Genomic DNA, 20,368 nt, shown 5'->3' with positions numbered 1-20,368 from the left:
TGTTGTGGAAACCAAGGTTTTTGTTATGAAGATGAAGCATCCAGGTAACAGACTACAGACAGAATGGATACTAACTGCCTCCTTTTGAAAGGTATCAGACTCTTAGTTAATATCTCCTAGATTCAGGAAAGGCCTTACTGTATTAATGGAGATTTCCTACAGATGAAATTTTCTCTCACAAAAGATTGCTTTGCAGAGTCATTCAAATTATATTACAAAAACATATTTTGGGGTAAAATATTTTGACTTCCTTCAGGATCAGCTATCTGGCAGGTGATGCTATATTGGAGTCACGTTTGAATTTAGTATTTTATTGCCAGAGAGTCTGTTCTGTCAGTCTTATAATATCTCTTTTAAAGTTAATGCTGGTCATTTGTGCTTAAACTACAAAAAAGGAAGGAGTATAGCAAGGTGTGTTCGACCTCCCTTCCATCATGGCTAGGCATTCAGTTTTTCATTTTCTCTTTGATTCCTTTGGTCCAGAGATCCATTCAGTCAGTCGGGAGGCTTAGGATTTTATTTTTGACTTACAAACTCATCTCTACAAACCCCATCTCTACATCCATTCTCACACAACTTCCCAGGTGTGAGTCCAGAAATCTTTATAAATGTTAGCATTCTTAGCTCCAGGTGCACTAATCCCCTATATCAAGTCTCTAATTCTATAGCTAAAATAAAATCTGTATCTTCTTATTTGACTTTCTCTTCCAACTTGAGTTTTATCACTCAAAGTTATCAAAGTTATCAAAGGAAGATGACAGCCTGCCCTTTCACTTAACAAAGTTGTTTTTAGAGACAGTATACGTATTCAATCAGTATTAAGAAAAGGCGTTCAGATTATAGAGGTATCTTTCCTGCTTTTTAACTAATGACTCCTCCTTTCTGTGCTAAGGTAATCCCTTTCTCTACCACTGGGACTCTTCATGTTAAGAATCACTATCAGTTACTTCTTATGTCTCCAGGGGAACAAGTGCCAATCTCAATCAAATGTCCTGTTTTAGTCATCCTCTGACAGAAGAGAAAGTAGGAGAGCAGAGAACATGTTGAAATTTCTTTCATCACACTTGCTTATTTCTCTTTTAAAAGAAGGACCTCAGATAAGTAAAATTTAGCAGACTTTAATTGAACAAAGAACAATTCATGAATTAGGCAGCCTCCTGAGCCAGAGCAGGCTCAGAGTCCAGTTCAATCATGTGGAAGAAGATTTATGGACATAAAAAGAAAAGTGATTTATGGAAAATGAAAGTAGGTACAGAAACAGCCAGATTGGTTACGGTTTGGCCTTATTTGAACATGGTTTGAAAAGTACATCACCCTCAATTGGCTGAAATGTTGTAATTAACACAAGAGTAGGTTACAGTCTGTTTATGCTTCCAATTAGGTGGCAGTTCACTATGTACAGAGAAATCTTTAGGCGGAACTTAAAATATGTAAGGATGCAACTTTAGGCTAAATTTAATTTTACAATTACCCTTTTGGTCATCTTCTCAATTTTAAGAGATAGACCAAAACTTTAGGTATTGATGTCACTCTGTTACCATCATAAATGTGTTTATTTGGTCTCAAATTCCACTGGGAAATAACAGGACAATGGTTTTTTAGTGTGGGAAAAAAGATGGTTTGATATGGTTTGACTTTGTGTCTCCACCCAAATCTCCTCTTGTAGCTCTGATAATTCCTATGTGTAGTGGGAGGGACCCAGCGGGAGTTGATTGAATCGTGGGCTTAGGTCTTTCCCATGCTGCTTTCATGATAGTGAGTGGGTCTCATGAGGTATGATTATTTTAAAAATGGCAGTTTTCCTGCACAAGCTCTCTTTTTGCCTGCTGCCATCCATGTAAGACATGATTGGTCCTCCTTGCCTTCCTCCATGATTGTGAGGGTTCTCCAGCCATATGGAACTGTAATTCCATTAAACCTCTTTCTTTTGTAAATTGCCAGTCTTAAATATGTCTTTATCAGCAATGTGAAAATAGACTAATACAGACTTCAAGTTATTTTTTGTAAGAGTTAGATGGGTTCTTCTTGTGCTGGAATCACCTGTTTTTTGAAGAAAAAAAAAAAAAAGCTGGTTTGTTTTAGGATCTATCTTTTGCCTTAAAGATTCAGTTTAATTATGTCACATTTGGCATGGATGACTTTATGTTAGTTTGGTCTTGTCTGTTTGGGCCTAGCACATGAGCTCAGTTAAAAACGATGGCCTCCCATGATTTTATTTAAAAATTCCCACCTTTTGATCAGGTTATCTCTTAGGTTACAGTGTAGTAAAATCTTAGGGCATAGTGCTCCCTCAGTTTCCATTATTTGGGGTTTCCAGTCTCAGTATGTCTTTCAGAAGTTACTGTGTCCTCATGGCCACACATTTATTTGAGTTTCGTCATTCCAGTCAAAGACAGACCATTTGACATCCTAGAGATGGCTGCATTCAAATATTTAAAACTGTAGCCCATTAGACTATATTCTTGATTTTGAGACTACTATTCTTAATTCTTGAGACTACTATTATGATTATCTAGAGGATAACACCAAGCGTTTGGAGTATGCTCCTTAGCAAAAGTCCCTGTGAATGAAACCAACTAAAATCAAATGGATCAAAGAATGAGCTAAAGAGTCAACTTATTTTAAACAAGCAGCTTGTTCATTACCTCTTTACAACTGAATCGCTATAATACCTGATGTATTCCTCTATGTGCAACTAAAAGCATCAGTAACTACACAGCTACTTCTGTTTAGTCAGCAAGTAATCTACAGGAATTCTATTATATAGCACAATTTTAGCAAGGGAACTTAAAATACATTGTGCTACCGTAGTCTTTTCAGTAGAATCTTCTATAGAGCCTATTATGAGGGATAAATTTCTAATCACTGCCATAGTTACTCCAAACCATAGAGAAAGAGACCTAACAAATGATGCCTATCCAGAAGAGTGAAGGCCTCCTGGCAATGTTCTTTTTAACCTGTGATGTGGGTTAATGGGAGTGGATCAGTGTTCTTTTTCTGACTGATTATAAAGCAGCAAAGGTACTATTAAAATTTCTTTCCCACATTGGCCTTTCCTCTTCCATCTGTCAAGGTGGAAGTTTATCCATGTATAAAATTGGTTGTGAAATCCTCCAAAAATAAAAGTATACCCCATGAGAGCACACAAGAGATCCCTTTTTCAGTTCTACATTCATAAAGGCATAGGCAATGGAAACATTGAGAGATAAGAGTCTCATTATAGCAGAGAAGTTATGACTTATGACCTTAGGAAAAGGCTATTCATGTCTGGGATGTCATCTACTTCTAGGGAGAAATTTTCCTGGCTAGTTTTAACTTAAGGTCTCTGATAGGGATATAGTTTCCAGAGTCTGGAGGGGCTCTTCTGAGTTGTGAGATTATAAACCCAAGGTCCAATGTCCAGGACATTTTGCTGCAGTGTGGATGGCAAGCGTGGTCTTTCTCTGATGTCAATCTCAGAAGACCCAATCTCCAGGTTCTAGATTGTGAAAAGTTTGATTATCTTCAGTTAGTGGACCACAAAAAGCTTTCTTTCACTGGTTAAAATACACTTTGGCATGATGCATTAAAGCCTTTAGCTATATTAGAGTTTAAGAGTAAAAGATACATGAATTTCTATTATTTGGTTGCATGGACCTTCCAGTGACTATTTCATTTGAGATCAACTTATATATTCCACTGGAAGTGGATCTGATTACCATTAATTTACAATACTTTTTACCAAGACAATACAGTCAATGCAGCTAGCTTTGCCTAATGCTACTGTATTTATAATATCCTACTTAACTGTTTTACAACTTGTCTAGTAAAACAAGTACTTTTATCACTGGAGATTTCTCCAGGAATGTCCCATGAGGAAAACATATTTCCTAATAACCTTGTAGCTACTATTATAATATCAGCCCTCTTGCATCAAAAACTTTTATACAAACAGAAATATGCATTGAAATGACAACTGAATACAATTCCTTCATAAATATTTAACCCGTCAGGTAGCAAAGTATGCCTAAAGTTTTGATCATTGGCCCAGTATTATGGGATTGTAAAACCAAACATTGGTCATAAATTATTTTAGCAACTTGAAATAGTCACTGCAACTATATATTTACATATATTTTGGACTACTTTATCTGTTCCATGATGAGTCATGAAATTCAGAGTTTTTAGTAATGGAAAATTTAAGGACTCAGGAAATACCAGGTGGCCATAAAGGCTCTCCAAGGATCCATGCTTAACCCTGGGCATAAATCCTAAATATCAATTTTGTTTTTTCTAACTTAGGTGTATAGCACTGTTTTTTTAGATGGGTCACCATAGATAATTTGACTTGGAACATTGAATTCATTCAAATTGCCCATCTTAACAATTTTGGTACTGGCTGATTTAACATGAAAATGTGACAAAGTATTTTCTTGGCATTCAATTAATCCTTATACTACTTGGTTTACCAGTCTATCCTTTTATTGGAGTTTTGGGAATCCTTACTGAGTCTAAATGATATGATCCTAAAGTTTTCAAAAACTTGTACCCAAGAGTGCTTTCCAGAATCTTTTCTATCTTTTCATGAACCTCCTTAAAGATACAATGCTCTAGGATTTTGCTTGCTTGTGAAGTTTTCAGAAATTGCATCACAATTAAGCAAGTAACTGTGGAAATGACTTTAAATGGGCATAATATTACAATTCATAGGAAAATTTGGTTATTTCTGTGGCCTATAATAATGTAATATAATAACAATAATTGTGACTGATAGTACGTACCCAAACATATCAAAATTTTAGAAATCTCATACAATTTTTGAACATAGATGAATAACACATTTAATAAAATATAACTCAAAGAAGATTAAACATTTATTATTTGGAAATGCATTTCATATAATTTAACATATCAAATTATATTTTTTATCTCTCTTTTGGATGTTTCAGGGGCCCTCTGTTGCATTCCAAAGTTAGAATTGAAAAAAAGACCTACTTTTTAGGTTGAAATTTGATTTTTGGAAGCCTCTCAAATATGTCAGAATGACAGCAGCTGGAGGCAGCCAAATGCCCAAGCAGATAGGGAGGGGTCCCTGGTGAAATCTCACCTCCAAGCTGAAGACCTCCAAGCTGAAGACAGTTTAAAACCCAAAAGCCAAGCTAAAAGTTAAACCCTTGGACTGAATTGAGAACTTCTCTTACAGTTGGTGTGCTTTCCTCTGATTGATGCCCATCCTTCATTTATTTAAAATATACCTACCCTTTCCTAATTGGTTTTCTATACTGTTGTGCTCACCTTTAAGTGGTATCTTTGCTTTAAGCTTTTTTTGAATACTCACAAACCAATCAGAAACTCCCCATTCTGAGTATGTAAAAGGCCCTGGACTCAGCCATGCAGAAGACTTTCTCACCTTTGGGTAGGGGAACCACACCCCACACTCCCTCTTTCCTGAGAGCTTCCCTCTTGCTTAATAATTTTCACTCCACTCACTCTCCAGTGTTTGTGCACCTAAGTCTTCCTGGTTGTGAGACAAGAACTCAGACCTAGCTGAGCTAAGGAGCAGAAAGACTGCAAAAAAAAGGTTTAAACACTTAATCAAAGTGGAATCACAGGTCACTATAAAATAATAGTGATTCATTTTGCCAAAATGTTAAAAGATTTTTAAAAACAAAAATCTTTATGCTTTAATAGGTGACTCAGTTTTCTAAATATTCTAAAAACCCAAGAGAGATAAAATGAGACAGAATCTGCCTCTTTTTCTATCTTCACTCTTTTTTTTTTTATTGTTTGCAATTTACTCAAAATGTGAACAGAAGTATTTTACTGACACTTATTAACACTTCATATAATTTTTGTTCAACAGAGAAAAATACGTTTTACTTTAGTATTTATATATAATCAATAAAGTCAATTTTAGTAAAACTGCATAAATAAATTAATTAAATCTCTGTTAATTTTGGCCATACCAGATTATCTTATGATAATACAAAAGGTTTATGCCTTTTGTAATCTCTTATAATTTAAATTTTTTCAACTTTTTATGTTTCAGTTTTATTTAAACATTTTGTATTTTTTCTATCTGAAACAACCTTTAAGTAACTTCAAACTAGATAAAAATTTTTAACAAACACACATTTTTAGGCCTTTACAACTTTTCTAATCAAAAGTATATCTTGCTTTTGTTTGCATACTCTCTACAAAGAATTTTCTAATCTCTAATAGTTTTAATTATACATATTAACTACATTAACTCTTAGTAAACTTAATTTAAAAAAAAATCCCTAGGAAGTAATTCTGAATGGTTATATATCAGGATTTGTAGAACAAACAATTGTATAATTTTATAGAAAAATGTTTCATAAAATTTTGTTTATTTACAGATGTAAATATAAATAGCTTTTCTATGCCATATAAAAATAATTGGCCAAGGTATTAAACTTTAACTTATTTTAAATAATTAATAATTTAGTATTTTACAAATGACTCAGATATTTTTATTATTTAATTTTCCATAACATGACTTTAAGATTTTTGAATTACTACAAATAATTTTGAAACTATGACACAAGTACCTTTCCCAATGTCATTTTCAGTAATCCTGGGTCTCAGGTGGCCATGTGGCATTCCAGATACCAATGAGGGTCACTGCCTGTCTAAGTCCTGAATTTACATATCAGCTGTAGAGCTCAGGACCTGAAAAACAGAGCTGTAAAGACTATGCCTGGAGGATTCAACCCCTCCTAAAATAGCCAAGAGGCAATGCTGAGTCATGAAAGAAGCGGCCATACTTGGCTTGATTCTGCATTGAAGCTTCTGTTCTTGGCACTGAGGACATTGTAAGTGCCCAAGTGGTTCATCTTGCCCACTGCCTAGACAGACCCAATTCATCAAGACTGGGGAATTGCAACAGAGAAGGAGTAATTCACACAGAGCTGGTCGTGTGGGAGACCAGAGCTTTATTATTACTCAAATCACTCTCCTCAAGCATTCAGGGAGCAGAGTTTGTATGGGTAACTTGGTGCATGGGGGGAAGCCAGTGAGCCAGGAATGCTGATTGGTCAGGGATGAAATCACGGGGAGTCAAAGCTGTCTTCTTGAGCTGAGTCAGTTCCTGGGTGGGGGCCACAAGATCAGACGAGCCAGTTTATTGATCTGGGTGGTGCCTGCTGATCAAACAAGTGCAGGGGCTGCAAAATATCTCAAACACTAATCTTAGGAGCAGTTTAGGGAGAGTCAGAATCTTCTAGCCTCCATCTACATGACTCCTAAATCATAATTTCCAATCTTGCGGCTACTGTTATTCCTACAAAGGCAATCTAGTTTCCAGGCAAGAAGGAAGTCTGCTTTGGGAAACAGCTGTTACTGTCTTTGTTTAAAATATAAACTATAAACTGCCGGGTCTGACATGCAGACCCTGACCAAGCGATGGATGAAAGACGTACACTGACACAGATAATTTTGCCTGTCGGCATGGCTAAGGGGCTCTGCTGCCAGAGTCTATAGTGACCTCAATACAGCCGGCAACGTTCACATTTATTTCATACAGATTAAATGACAAAGGCCTCAAGTAAACAAACAAAAAATTTACCTAGAGACTAATTAGCATCGCCAACCCACCAAGTAGAGAGCAGTCATGCACCCACAGATGATCAAAGGTTGATCTTAGGATCACATGAGTAAGCAAGCTAGTTAGATAAACTCCCCTACATTCCTTTGTTATTTGCTTTTTACTATTAGGTCAAGGTAAGAGGATCAGGCTGCCTTCAGCCATAACCCTTTCCCAAAGCTTTTGTAAAACCTTCTGGCCTTCCAAGAATGTTTGCACCTTTCTACAATTTTTCTCACCACCCTGACTGAACTCCTACATCTCCCTCTTTCTGTTTTCAGCATCATGTTTTGTTGATTGAAGAGTACAGATGTATGTAGCAACAGGTCTGTCAGATAAGGTGTTCACTGCTTGTATTCTGGCTTTGCATCCTAGAATTAGTAATTAACATAAGACAAACATGAGTATGATTAGCAACATCATTTTCCAATCAAGGAGTGACCCCCCCCCGCAGGAGTGGGGGTCTATCCAGGAGAGATAATCTCGCACACCCTTCCATATGGCTGTTTGTTGGGTGTGTAAATCTATGACACTTAGGGATTCTAGAATTTTAGTTTTAAGTTGTTTCATGTCTGCTGTTAAATTGTCATGAAAGGTTCCCCAGAGGTGTGATCACCTTATCCCAAGTATGTATTGATTGATTCCATGGTAGAGAAGTGACACAGATATGTTTGTGCTCCCAGTTGCAGTTTAATTGCTGTAAGAATGCCAGTGTATCCTGTCGCTCCCCTACATATTCTGAAGCTGCCTCAAGGGTTTGTAAACATGCAACAATCTTTTGATCTCTACCCTGCTGTAAGAGAAGTTCATTAAACACATTTCTGGCCAAATTATCTACAAAAGTAGCTGTTTGTATTGATTCAGTAATAGATGCTGCAGCACACTAGCAGTTGCTAGCATGACTATGGGTGAGACTATAAAGACTACAAGTGTAACTATTACTCTTTTGTGTCTGACCTGTGACAGGGCAACTTCTAAAGTGGCCTCGGCAGAGTATTCTTGCCAATTGCATCTTAAATTGACTGGTAGGAAAGCCTCAGATTGTCTTCTCAATACTATGACACTAGTAATATTTAAATTAGATATATTATAACTATAGATACAAGAGGCAAACCAAGCCTGTCCCTGCACTCGGGTAACAAATGTGGAGCTTTGGGGTGTAATAGAAATATTGGTTCCCATAAGGAAAACATACGGATGGGTAGTGCAAATCAGACACTGATCAGTGTAATTATGAAAAAAGATTATAGTATAATTGTGACTGGAATTATGTTATGTCACATGCCAGGTGTTAAGGGAGGTGCTAAGATGTCCCAGGAGTCATAAAGTGTCTTGAGGTGGCATGGACTTTCCTTAGGGCCTGGGATATCTCATCCACCTTTCAGCCCAAATTATAAAGAAATGGGCCATGGCTACAAAACTGTCATTAATGCCATGATAGATGCAGACATCAGTATGATCACTGTGTAAATGGCTGGGGTCTCCAGTCTAAGATATTATAAGTACCCAACTGGAGGCTACATACCAGCCTGTTCCCTGTGATAGACCTCCCAGCCAAAGTGAAATCCATTTCTTTCCTGGCTTTGTTCTTTGGCACAGGAAGGAATGTTTGGGAGAGTTGCATTGATTGGATTGCCCAGTTTGAGGCTACCTGTGACTAAGACTGTTAAGGCTTTTCCTTTTCCATGATGTAGCCATAATTGTGTTTGAGCAGGTACACAGTAAGGGTTAGAACTTTTATAACTTACACACAGTGGGAGGATAGTGGAGTAATATGTAGTGTTACCTGGCATCTTAGTCCAATGTGTACCATTAATGAGGGACCCCACTGGGGGTAAATCTATCTCTTCCAGCCAAGCAGTTACGTTATTAGAGGTTGGGAAGGGAGTGTCTGCCCAGGTGTCAGGGTGAAAGAAAGGCAGATCTAAGATACGAGCCCAACAGAGTGTGGCAGGTACAGTTTGCAGACAAAGCAAGAGCATAAAAAGGAATAGTACCCTACCCGAGTTGCAACGTACAACAGCATAGCAAGGAACAAATTACTGGAGTGAATGGTGTCTGTGGCCGGAGAAGGAGTTTCTCAGCCTCCTGGGTTGTCCTCTTCAGCATCCCCCAGGTAATGTCTGGGACTTTGTTGTACGTGGAAACTGCATTGTCTGGGGTTGTGGGTCCTATAGGGTCAGTTCCTTCATTTCTGGTACCAGGTTGGCTCCTAGCCATGCCATGGTATGGTTTAATGCATCGTTCTGGAATCCAAACAGGAACTGAGGGGGTGTGAACATATGAACATAAGCATATCCTCTTCCCCATGTTAACAATTCCTTTGGACCACACCATACATTACTGTTTACATCTTTCCGTAAAACTGCTGCTTTTATGTCTTGAGAGGTTTTAGCAAAGTGATTTTTAACAGCTGATTGAAATTTATCATCTAAATTTTTAAAATTAAGGGTAAATGAGGCTTGTGCCAATAATGTTGCAGAGTCCTTACTCATATTCTCCCTTTTTTGTTTTTTGAGCATATTTTTAAGGGTGGAGTGGGTACATTCTACTATGGCCTGTCCTTGGGGGTTATAAGGGATGCCTGTGGAATGTTGGATGGTCCACGTGTGACAAAATTGTTGAAATTGTGAGCTGACATAAGCCAGACCATTATCAGTTTTAATTTGTGTGGGCCACCCCATAAATGCAAAAGTTAAAAAGAAGATGTTTAATGACATATCAGGTGGACTCTCCCTTTAAAGGCTACTGTTCTACCCAAATAAGATTTTAAGAGAGCCACATTATGGGGTAGGGGAGGAATAATGCCATTATAAGAAAAGGGTTTGCTGTTCACATAATTCATCAAATTCTGCCCTCCAGAGGAGATATTGACTGGCATTTACAGCTGTTTTAGCCAGCACTGACCAGTCCCAAGGAGTCATACAGAAGTCTGCTATGGCCTCAATTAATTCTTTCATAAAAGGGCTAGCAGCTTCATTATCTCTAATGCTTTTCCTGATCTCTTTATGTGCTTAATTGCCTTGTTGATCTTGCATTACTGGACAGGCTAAGAGCTCCACTTCTAATGCTGCTTGCCATAGCTGTGGTGAATCCCTTGATTTGTTTTCCAATTTATTGGAGGAGGGGGCTCAGGCAAAACCTCCATTTCCACTTTGTTATTTTGGCCTGGTGATAGCAGGGCTGATGGATAAGGAGGTGGTAAGGTAGGTGATGGTTCCTCCTCCTTCCCCTTATTAGGCTCTTCTATGTATAACAGGGCCAGAGTTGCCCTAACTAAAGCCCGTAACGTTAGAGATGTTACTGGGGCCCATTGCCCTTGCACATGATGTTGTTTAAGATTTCTCCCCACTTGTTCCCAGAGCTCTATGTCTAGCATATCTTCTTCTGGAACCATGGGTTTTGGGATACAACAGTTTGCATTAGGTCCCTTAATTGAGCCTGTGAAACTGAGGCTCCACTACCTTTAAGAAGCTGTTTTAATAATTTTATATACTGTTTCTGTTGAACTGATAACTGTTGCCCCAGGATGAAACTCTAGCCTGAACAATTCCCTTTATATTGGAAATTCCAAGTGGGCACCAATAACTTACTGATGTGCCAACTGCACAGTCTTTTCACCTTTGTTTTTGAGGGTTCTGTTGCAATTCATTGCAGTGTTCCTCTCACAGGACACAACCTTCTGGATCTGACATGCAGACCCTGACCAAGTGACGACCAAGCGTACACTGATACAGATATTTTTGTCTGTCAGCATGGCTAAGGGGGTCTGCTGCCAGAGTCTGCAGTGGCCTCGATAAGCCAGCAAAGTTCACATTTATTTAGTACAGGTTAAATAACAAAGGTCTAGAGTAAACACCCTGGAGGGTAATTAACATTGCCCCAAGAAGAGAGCAGTCATCCACCTGCAGATGATCAAAGGTCAGTCTTATGACCACACAAGTAAATAAGCTAGTTAGATAAACTCCCTTACATTCTCTTGTTATTTGCTTTTTACTATTAGCTCAAGGTAAGAGGATAAGGCTGCCTTCAGCCATAACCCTTTCTGAAAGCTTTTGTAAAGCTTTCCAGCCTTCCAAGAAGGTTGCATCTTTCTACAATTTTTCCCACCACTCTGACCGAACTCCTACAAGAAGCTAAGTTTCTCCTAAAGTTAATTCAGCCTACACCTAGAAATGAACAAGAACAGTTTGGAGATTAGAAGCAAGACGGAGTTGATTAAATTAGATCTCTTTAACTGTCTCAGTCATAATTTTGCAAAGATGGTTTCAACATGTCTCCATGTCTCACCATGGCCACCTATGCAGATCCCAAAATCCAGAGGCTCAAAACCAAAAATATAAGCTTACAGTCAAATCAAGCAAGTATCAAATTATATTTAACTCACAATTTTGAAGCCATTTCTATTTCACCAAAAGTATAAAAACTAGCTGTATTATTTTCGCATACACATAACACATAAACATATAGACATAACAGACACACCGACAGAAGCAGATCTTAAAGATTTATAAGATTCTTCATTTGCCAGTTTCCAAAGTTTCTCCCCTACTATCGGTTTCTTGATTAATTGTTTCACGCCCTAAACAATTGTTAGAGAGGCCACTCAAAATTTGCATCTACAAAGAAGGGACTCAGGTGAAACAGTGTAGAAAATTTACTCCTCAAAGAAACAGAACTTAGATTTCAGGAAGGCAAAGTTTGTTAAGCCATTGTCTTCCTCATAAAGTTCCTGGTGGTTTAAGTGTAGCAACAGAGATGCCCATACAAATGCTGATTTCCTTTAAAGTTGTACATTTCTGTTGCAAAAGTATTTTCAAGATAGCCAATTAAATACCAGAAGGATGCATTTTAATTTTTATTTTTTTTAACTTAGCTGAAATTTTTAACTTAGCTGAAGATTAACTTAATCTTTTTAACTTAGCTGAAATAACTGGGTTTAGGGTGAAGTCAATTTTAAAGAACAAGGCAAAGAAGTCATTCCCTATACCTAAAATCAGCATGAGTAGATCAGAAAAGGAAGCAAGCCTACTTTACCTGAGGGCCTATCTTGTGTAACACTTTAGGGTAGCATTCTTTTACATTCAGGGCTAGATTATAACTAAGCCATAGGTTAGCAGTTTTAATTTATCTTCTCAATTAGTCATGTAAGCTTTTTATTTTCTTTTTATAAAGAGTCTTTTTTAAAAAGCAATAAAAGTATTGAAATCTTTTTAGAAGCTTCTACATATCTACCTGCACTCATTCCTGGATGAGTCTAATTTGAGAGTACTCATTTTCCACTGCACTTCTTAAAGTGTGGTGTTATTCATTTGGAATATTTCACTGTGATTTTAAATTATCTTCAGTAAGATTTTGCTATTTTGCTAAGTATGTACCACTTCTCGAACCTAACGTTTATATATGTAAATTTAGGCATAGCTGGAAAGCAGATTGCTCAGTTCTTTAGAAATTAAGGATCCCATTTTTTGCCTTGAATCTTGGCTTTGGCCCTCAGATCCCCTTGATCAGCCTAGGAAATGACCTTTCCCTAGCTAAGCACACAAGAAAAAGAAACAAACGGGGTAGAACACAAAAATCCCTGCAAATTTTCAAAAGCTGAAGTTTATGGCCCCTGCAATATTGCCATTTATTACCAATTTCTATCTGACCCAGTCAGACATAAGAGGCCTCTAACTGAATCTAAGCCAGTTAATTACCAGAACCAATCCAGTTCTGGAAACAGTCCGATCTCTGTCATGACTTCCAAACCCAGGTTAGATCAGAAATTTGCTCAAACTTGGAGAACTCAAAACACAAATCTTCAGAGCTTTGGAATCCACTAGAGAACTTAGCATGATGCCTAGCTGATGCAAGAGAGAAATAGATACAATGGGCCTGTGAGTATCTCTCTTGGTCACTTGGCACCGCCAAAGCCAGAGTAGGCTCAGTGAGACTCCAGTGGAGCTGAGGCAGTAGAATAGGGTCTGGAGACAGGGAACATGAGGCCAATTCATGCTGACTTCCTCGAACTGAATCAAAAGGAAAACCCCAACTCTCCATACCCAAATAACAAAAATATCAGAAACTACTCTCTTTGCAACCCCCACCCCTTTCCACTGCCTCTCAGATGAAAAATGGAAAGTACCTCTGATTGGTCAGCTCCTACAACCAGTCTTGTGCATAGAGTGTAACTTTGTAACTTCACTTCAGCCTCGGATTGGTCACCTCTTGCAACCAATCAGACTGGTCATTGGCCACTCCTTCATTTACTTAAGGTGTAACCAAGTAACCAATGGGAAACTTCTAGAAGGTATTTAAACCCCAGAAAATTCTGTAACCAGTGCTCTTGAACAACTTGCTCAAGCCCACTCCCACTCTGTGAAGTGTAGTTTTATTTCAATAAATCTGTGTGTTTGTTGCTTCATCTTTTGTTGCTTTCTTTGTGCATTTTGTCCAATTCTTCGTTTAAAACACTAAAAACCTGGACAACTCATAGTCAAGATCCTCCACTGGTAACAAAGCTGTGTGGCGGAAGATTTATGGACAGAAAAAAGAAAGTGACATACAGAAAATGGAAGGGAGGTACAGAAACAGCCAGATACAGTTTGGTATTTGCCTTATTTGAACATGGTTTGAACAGTTGGCCACCCTTAGTTGGCTGAAACTCAGTGATTGACACGAGAGTAGGTTATAGTCTGTTTATGCATCCATTTAGGTTGCAGTTTATTATGTACAGAGAAACCTTTAGGCTGAAATTGAAATATGAAAGGAGTCAACTTTAGGCTGAACTGAATGTAACACCCTACTGAGGAATCACTAAAGATATCTCTATTTCATGTGTGTGTCCCTTTCAGTACCTAATACACATATCATGCCCATAATAAAAATTCAAAAGATTATTTGTTGAATAATAAACTGAAAATGTGATTACTTATTTTTTATAAAGTGATATGATATTTATAAAATGATGTTTAATGAAGTTATCTGATTGGAATTCAAGTTTAATGTTTAAAAGTCAGAAGAATTTCTGTATAGGATTGGTAATTAGAAAATGAAAGGAAGTAGGAAAACAGCAAACAATCTTTGGGTACTTAGGAGTAAATTAAACATAATAACAAATGTATACAAGACCTTTGTTGGCTGAGACGGGCGGATCACAAGGTCAGGAAATCGAGACCATCCTGGCTAACACGGTGAAACCCCGTCTCTACTAAAAATACAAAAAACTAGCCGGGCGAGGTGGCGGGCATCTGTAGTCCCAGTTACTCGGGAGGCTGAGGCAGGAGAATGGCATAAACCCGGGAGGCGGAGCTTGCAGTGAGCTGAGATCCGGCCACGGCACTCCAGCCCCGGGCTACAGAGCAAGACTCCGTCTCAAAAAACAAACAAACAAAAATAAAACACCTTTATTGATGAAACAAAAATTGTTATTGAAAGACATTAATGAATATTTGACTAAATGGATAAATAATGAGTGATTTCCTGTTAATATAGGTAGAACATCAATATTACAAATATGTTGAAGTCTCTCAAATTTATCTCTAACTTCAAGCAATCTATAAAATAACTATGATATTCATTGAACTTAAATAATGGATTACTATATAAAATTCACATGATTATAAAGACACAATAATGGTATTTGTTTTCAAAAAATAAAATCTGCAGTTAAGTGAATATTTATTAGTTATTAAAACATATTTAAATGTATGTTAATTATAACTCTTTGTTCTTTGTAAGGTATTAGGCAAATATAGTGAGAGAACAAAATACTGTGGTAAACATATTAGTCATTTATGTATGGTGTATGTTGGTTCAGATCCATTGGAAATAAATAATTTAAAATTAATTGTATAGAGAAAAGTAAATATCAGTATATTTTTTGGAAAGGAAGTTTAAACATTATTGCTTAGTTGATTCTAAAATATAATCTTGTTTAAGACGTATAATTGAAAAACCAATATTTTACATTTTTTATATATTTAGAAATAGAATATTGCTCCGTTGCCCGGGCTGGAGTGCAGTGGTACACTCTCAATTCATTGCAACCTCCCCCTCCCATGGTCAAGCAATTCTCCTGTCTTAGCCTCCCAAGTAGCTGGGATTACAGGCGCATTCCACCACGTGGGCTAATTTTTGTATTTTTAGTAGAGATGGAGTTTCAACATGTTGTCCAGGCTGGTCTCCAACTCTCAAGTGATCCACCTGCCACAGCCTCCCAAAGTGCTAGGATTACAGGCATGGGCCACTGGCACCCAGTCTGAAAAACGTATTTTAAAAAATACATAGGGGCCTCACATATAAGTCACTTGGTAGTTGCCACTCTATCCTATCAAGTAGGAAGCTAAATAAACAGAAAAATATTCATAGTTTTTCTTGCTTCCATGAGACAAGTGAGGTTATGGGACATACTGCTGCTCCCAAAACTAGAGAGAACGATAGTCAAATACAGACATTTACAACCTATCAGGGCAAAAATCCACTAGCAGAAACTTCTTCTGGAAACCTGCTCAGTTTGTGGGCTGAAAAACCTGAACCACACTTGACAAATTGTTGGAAGTTCTATAAAACAGCCAGGAGAGATAAAATGAGGATCGTAATTTCTTATTTATAAAAAATTACTTTTAATAGTGAAATGTTGAGTTAAGCAATTTAATCAAAACATTAGATTTTGTGGAATTTTGTAAATATAAATTTAATGTAGACTTTGAAAATGGGAAGTAAGAAGATGACAAGAAATATGTAAACAGGTTTACTTTTATGTATTTTCTTTTCTGTCATTTTGGACTAAACAGTATTTTATATGAATATAATGGTGTTTTCTTAAATTGCCAGGAGGCTTCAAACTTTTTTTTTTTTTCTTTGAGATGGAGTTTCACTCTGTCGCCCAGATTGGAGTGCAGTGGCACAATCTCGGCTTACTGCCACCTCCATCTCCAGAGTTCAAGTGATTCTCCTGCCTCACCCTCCCAAGTAGCTGGGATTACGGGCACATGCCACCATGCCCAGCTAATTTTTTTGTATTTTTAGTAGAGATGAGATTTCATCATGTTGGCCAGGCTGGTCTCGAACTCCTGACCTCAGGTCATCCACTCACCTTGGACTCCCAAAGTGCTGGGATTACAGGTGTGACCCACCACATTTGGCTGAGGCTTCTAACTTTAACAGAAATTTTACTTTAAAAAGTAGAGAGGCCTAATGTATAAAAATGATAAGTCGTAACTATGCACTACATACAAAAGTCATTTTTCAGCTTTAAGGAAACGCATAGGCTGAAAGTGAAGGAATAGAATGTTTCATGCAAATGGAAACCAAAAGATAGCAGGGCAGCTATATTTATTTTAGACAAAATGGACTTTTTAAGTAAAAAAACTATATAACAGAAAATAATGATCATCAGGTGGGATAATCTTTTCCTCTTCTTCCTTTTGGAGGACAGATTATAACATGATTGTTGGAGATGCATGAAACATGATCAACATCTATACATAATCACAACTTGAAACATCCTGATTGCTCCTATCTCATTCTTTCTGATGATTTTGATATACCAAAAAGAAGACAATGAGAGTCATTATATAAGGAAAAAGTGGTCATTTCCTTAAAAGGATGTAACAGTTATAAATATATATACATCCAACATTAGCACACACAAATAAATTGAAAGAAGCAATAGACAACCATATAATAATTGTAGGGGACTTCAATATACTATTTTCAATCATGGATGGATCATCAAGGCAGAAAATGGGTAAGGAAACTTTGGACTTGACTAAATTTTACACCAAAGAGACCTAACAAATATGTAGAGAATATTGCATTCAACAGCAACAGATTATACATTCTTCTCAAATATACATGGAACATTCTCCAAGATAGATAATATGTTAGGCCATAAAACAAGTCTTAACACATTTCAATCAAGATTGAGATTATGTCAAGCATTTTTAATGACCATAATGACATGAAACTGGAAATCAACAATAGGAGGAATACTGGAAAATTTTAAATATGTGGAAATTTAAAAAGCTGCTTTTGAACAACCAATGGGTCAAAGAAGAAATCAAAAGAAAAATTTTAAAAATATTTTGAAACACATGAAATTGAAAACACAAAATACTAAAACTTATGGGGCTGTTAATAGATAAAACAGGAATATGAAGGATCATTAGCGACTACTATAAACAATTACATGCCAACATATCAGATAACCGAGAGGAAATAAATGAATTCCTAAAGACACGCAAGACTACCAAGACTGAATCATGAAGAAATATAAAATCTGAGCAGACCAATAATGAATAAATAGATGAATTGGTGAATAATAATCTCTCACCAAATAAAAATGTTCAGGATCTGTTGATTTGCTTCAGTGATGTATTCTACAAAACATTTAAATAATAATTAATATGAATTATTCTGAAACACTTCCAAAAATACAACTAATCTAAAGTCTATATGGAGACACAAAAGACCCAAAAGCCAGCACAATATTGAAGAACAAAATTGGAGGACTTATGCTATCTAACTTTAAGACTTACTAGACAGCTACAATAATCAAGACATTGTGGTATTGGTAAAAGAAAAAAAAAAAAAAAGATCAGTGGAAGAGAATAGAGCCACAGAAATAGATACACAAATATAGCTAACTGGTCTTTGACAATGAACAGAGTACAATGGAAAAAACATAGTCTTTTTCAACAAATGTTGCTGAAAACTGGACATACATATGATTAGAAATGCTTGTTCCCTGGTGCCATAAAGAAATAACATTTGAACATAAATTTAATTTCCTCAGCAAGGCCAGTTTTACTTTCTGCAGAAAGGGTACACTCACCAGCAGTTTTGCCATGAGAGCACACCAAACAAGGGAGACAGGGTCATTTATAACCTGACACATCCACCTTATTGCTGTTTCTGGTTTCCATTGGCGGGAATGGGGATCTCACATTCTGTATTTGTCCTGATTGGCTAGCAACTTAGAACTTTTTAAAAGAGGCAAAGGCGTAGGAGAGCAAAGAAAGGAGGAAGTAACTTGTGGAATGCTGAGAAAGGTAAAAACACCTTCAAATAAGGAAGAGGAACAGGTTATGACCTAATGCTTGCATGAACCAGTATAAGCATGCCAGGGCAAATATTTAGGCTAAATTGTGGGAGCTAAGAACATAAAGTGCATTGATTTCTTTATTATGGCTAGCAGATATTTAAGAATGTTAGCACATGTCTTTGAATACATTTTGTTTCTAAAATAAGTTATTCTTTATTCCTAATTAGACCAGGAGGAAAGTCTTTGAAGAGGAACCTCTACTTTCCTTTTTATAATACCAAAAACAACAAAAACAAAAACAAAAACAAAACAAACAAACAAAAAACAGACTTTGTACCCTTCACAAAAGTTAACTCATAATATATCACAAACCTAGATGTAAAGTGCAAGATTATAAAACTCCTGCAAGATAACATAAGAAAATCTAGATGGACTTGAATTTGGCAATGATGTTTTAAATAATGACACAAAAGGAACAATCCATAATAGAAAGATGATAAATTGGACTTCATTAAAATTAAAATTTTCTGTTGTATAAAAGACACAGTGAAAAGAATGGGAAGACAAGCCACAAACTGGGAGGAAAGACAAACACATTGCAAACACTTATTTAATAAAGGGCTACGATCAAAAAGAACACTTAAACTCAACATAGGAAAATAAGCCACCTGATTTTAAAAAATGAGTCAAAGACCTTAACAGACAATTCAGCAAATAAATCTACAGATGACTAATAGATGTAGGAAATATGCTTAGTATTATGTCACCAAGGAAATATAAATTAAAACTACAATGAGATATAATTACACATCCATTAGGACAAAAATTGAGAACAGTGACAAAAATAATGCTAGCAAGGATGTGAAGAAAAAAACAACACTCATTTACAGTGGAAATGTAAAATGGTACAGCCATTTTGGAATAAAATTTGACAATTTCTTAAAAAACTCTTACCATGGAATCCAGAAATTATATTCATTTGTATTAACCCAAAGGAGTTTAAAACTTACAAGCACACAACAATGTATGTACAAAAATGAATATATAGCACCTAGGGTGAACCCTAATGTAAACATGTAACTGTGGACTTTCCGTGATAATGATGTTTTAAAGTAGATCCATCACTGTAATAAACGTGCGACTCTGTTAGGGGATGTTAATAATAGGAGAGGCACTGGTTACGTTTAGAAGCAGACGGCATATGTGGAAAATCTGTGTGCCATGTGCTCATTTTTGCCATTAACTTAAAGCTGTTCTAATAATTTTTAGTTTTCTTCTTTCAAAAGAAGCTCAAAAACATGTAAAAGGTATTGTCAACTTAGAGTAGGTTTGATTTTCTTAAAAGATGGAAATATCAAACCTTAGGTAAATTTGGTTGCTAGAAAAATGAAAAATACATTGTATCAGAAAGACATTATCAACAAAATTAGCATTTTAGTAACAATCTTGCAAAGGGTGCCCAATATGTATAACTATAAGAAGTAAGCAAAAAATTAAATGTTCAAATCAGTAATACAGATACAAAAACAATTGGTAAAGAAGCAAACAACATAGTCACAGTAAAATATAAACACTATGGGCCAGGCACGGTGGTTTATGTCTGTAATCCCAGTGCTTTTTGAGGCCCAGGTGGGAAGTTTGCTTTAGGTTAAAAGTTTTAGACAAGCGTTGGCAGCATAGCAATAACTCCTCTCTGCAAAAATAAATAAATAAATAAATAAATAAATAAATAAATAAATAAATAAATAAATAAA

At 36.5% G+C, this 20,368-nt stretch overlaps 1 long non-coding RNA gene and 1 other non-coding gene across 2 annotated transcripts in view; both read left to right on the top strand.

The window, feature by feature from the left end:
• Positions 1–20,368, top strand: part of LOC111552343 — a 573,045-nt gene that overhangs the window by 215,879 nt on the left and 336,798 nt on the right. The gene's annotated exons all lie outside the window — the stretch shown is intronic.
• LOC111552367 lies at positions 16,961–17,095 on the top strand. The gene has a single exon (XR_002734619.1). It is a non-coding gene; the product is annotated as a U8 small nucleolar RNA (small nucleolar RNA).

The sequence above is a fragment of the Piliocolobus tephrosceles genome, chromosome 10 (genome assembly GCF_002776525.5).
Source record: "Piliocolobus tephrosceles isolate RC106 chromosome 10, ASM277652v3, whole genome shotgun sequence".
NCBI lineage: Eukaryota > Metazoa > Chordata > Mammalia > Primates > Cercopithecidae > Piliocolobus > Piliocolobus tephrosceles.
Note: the sequence above shows the minus strand (reverse complement) of the source record. Positions and strands in the feature narration are given on the sequence as shown.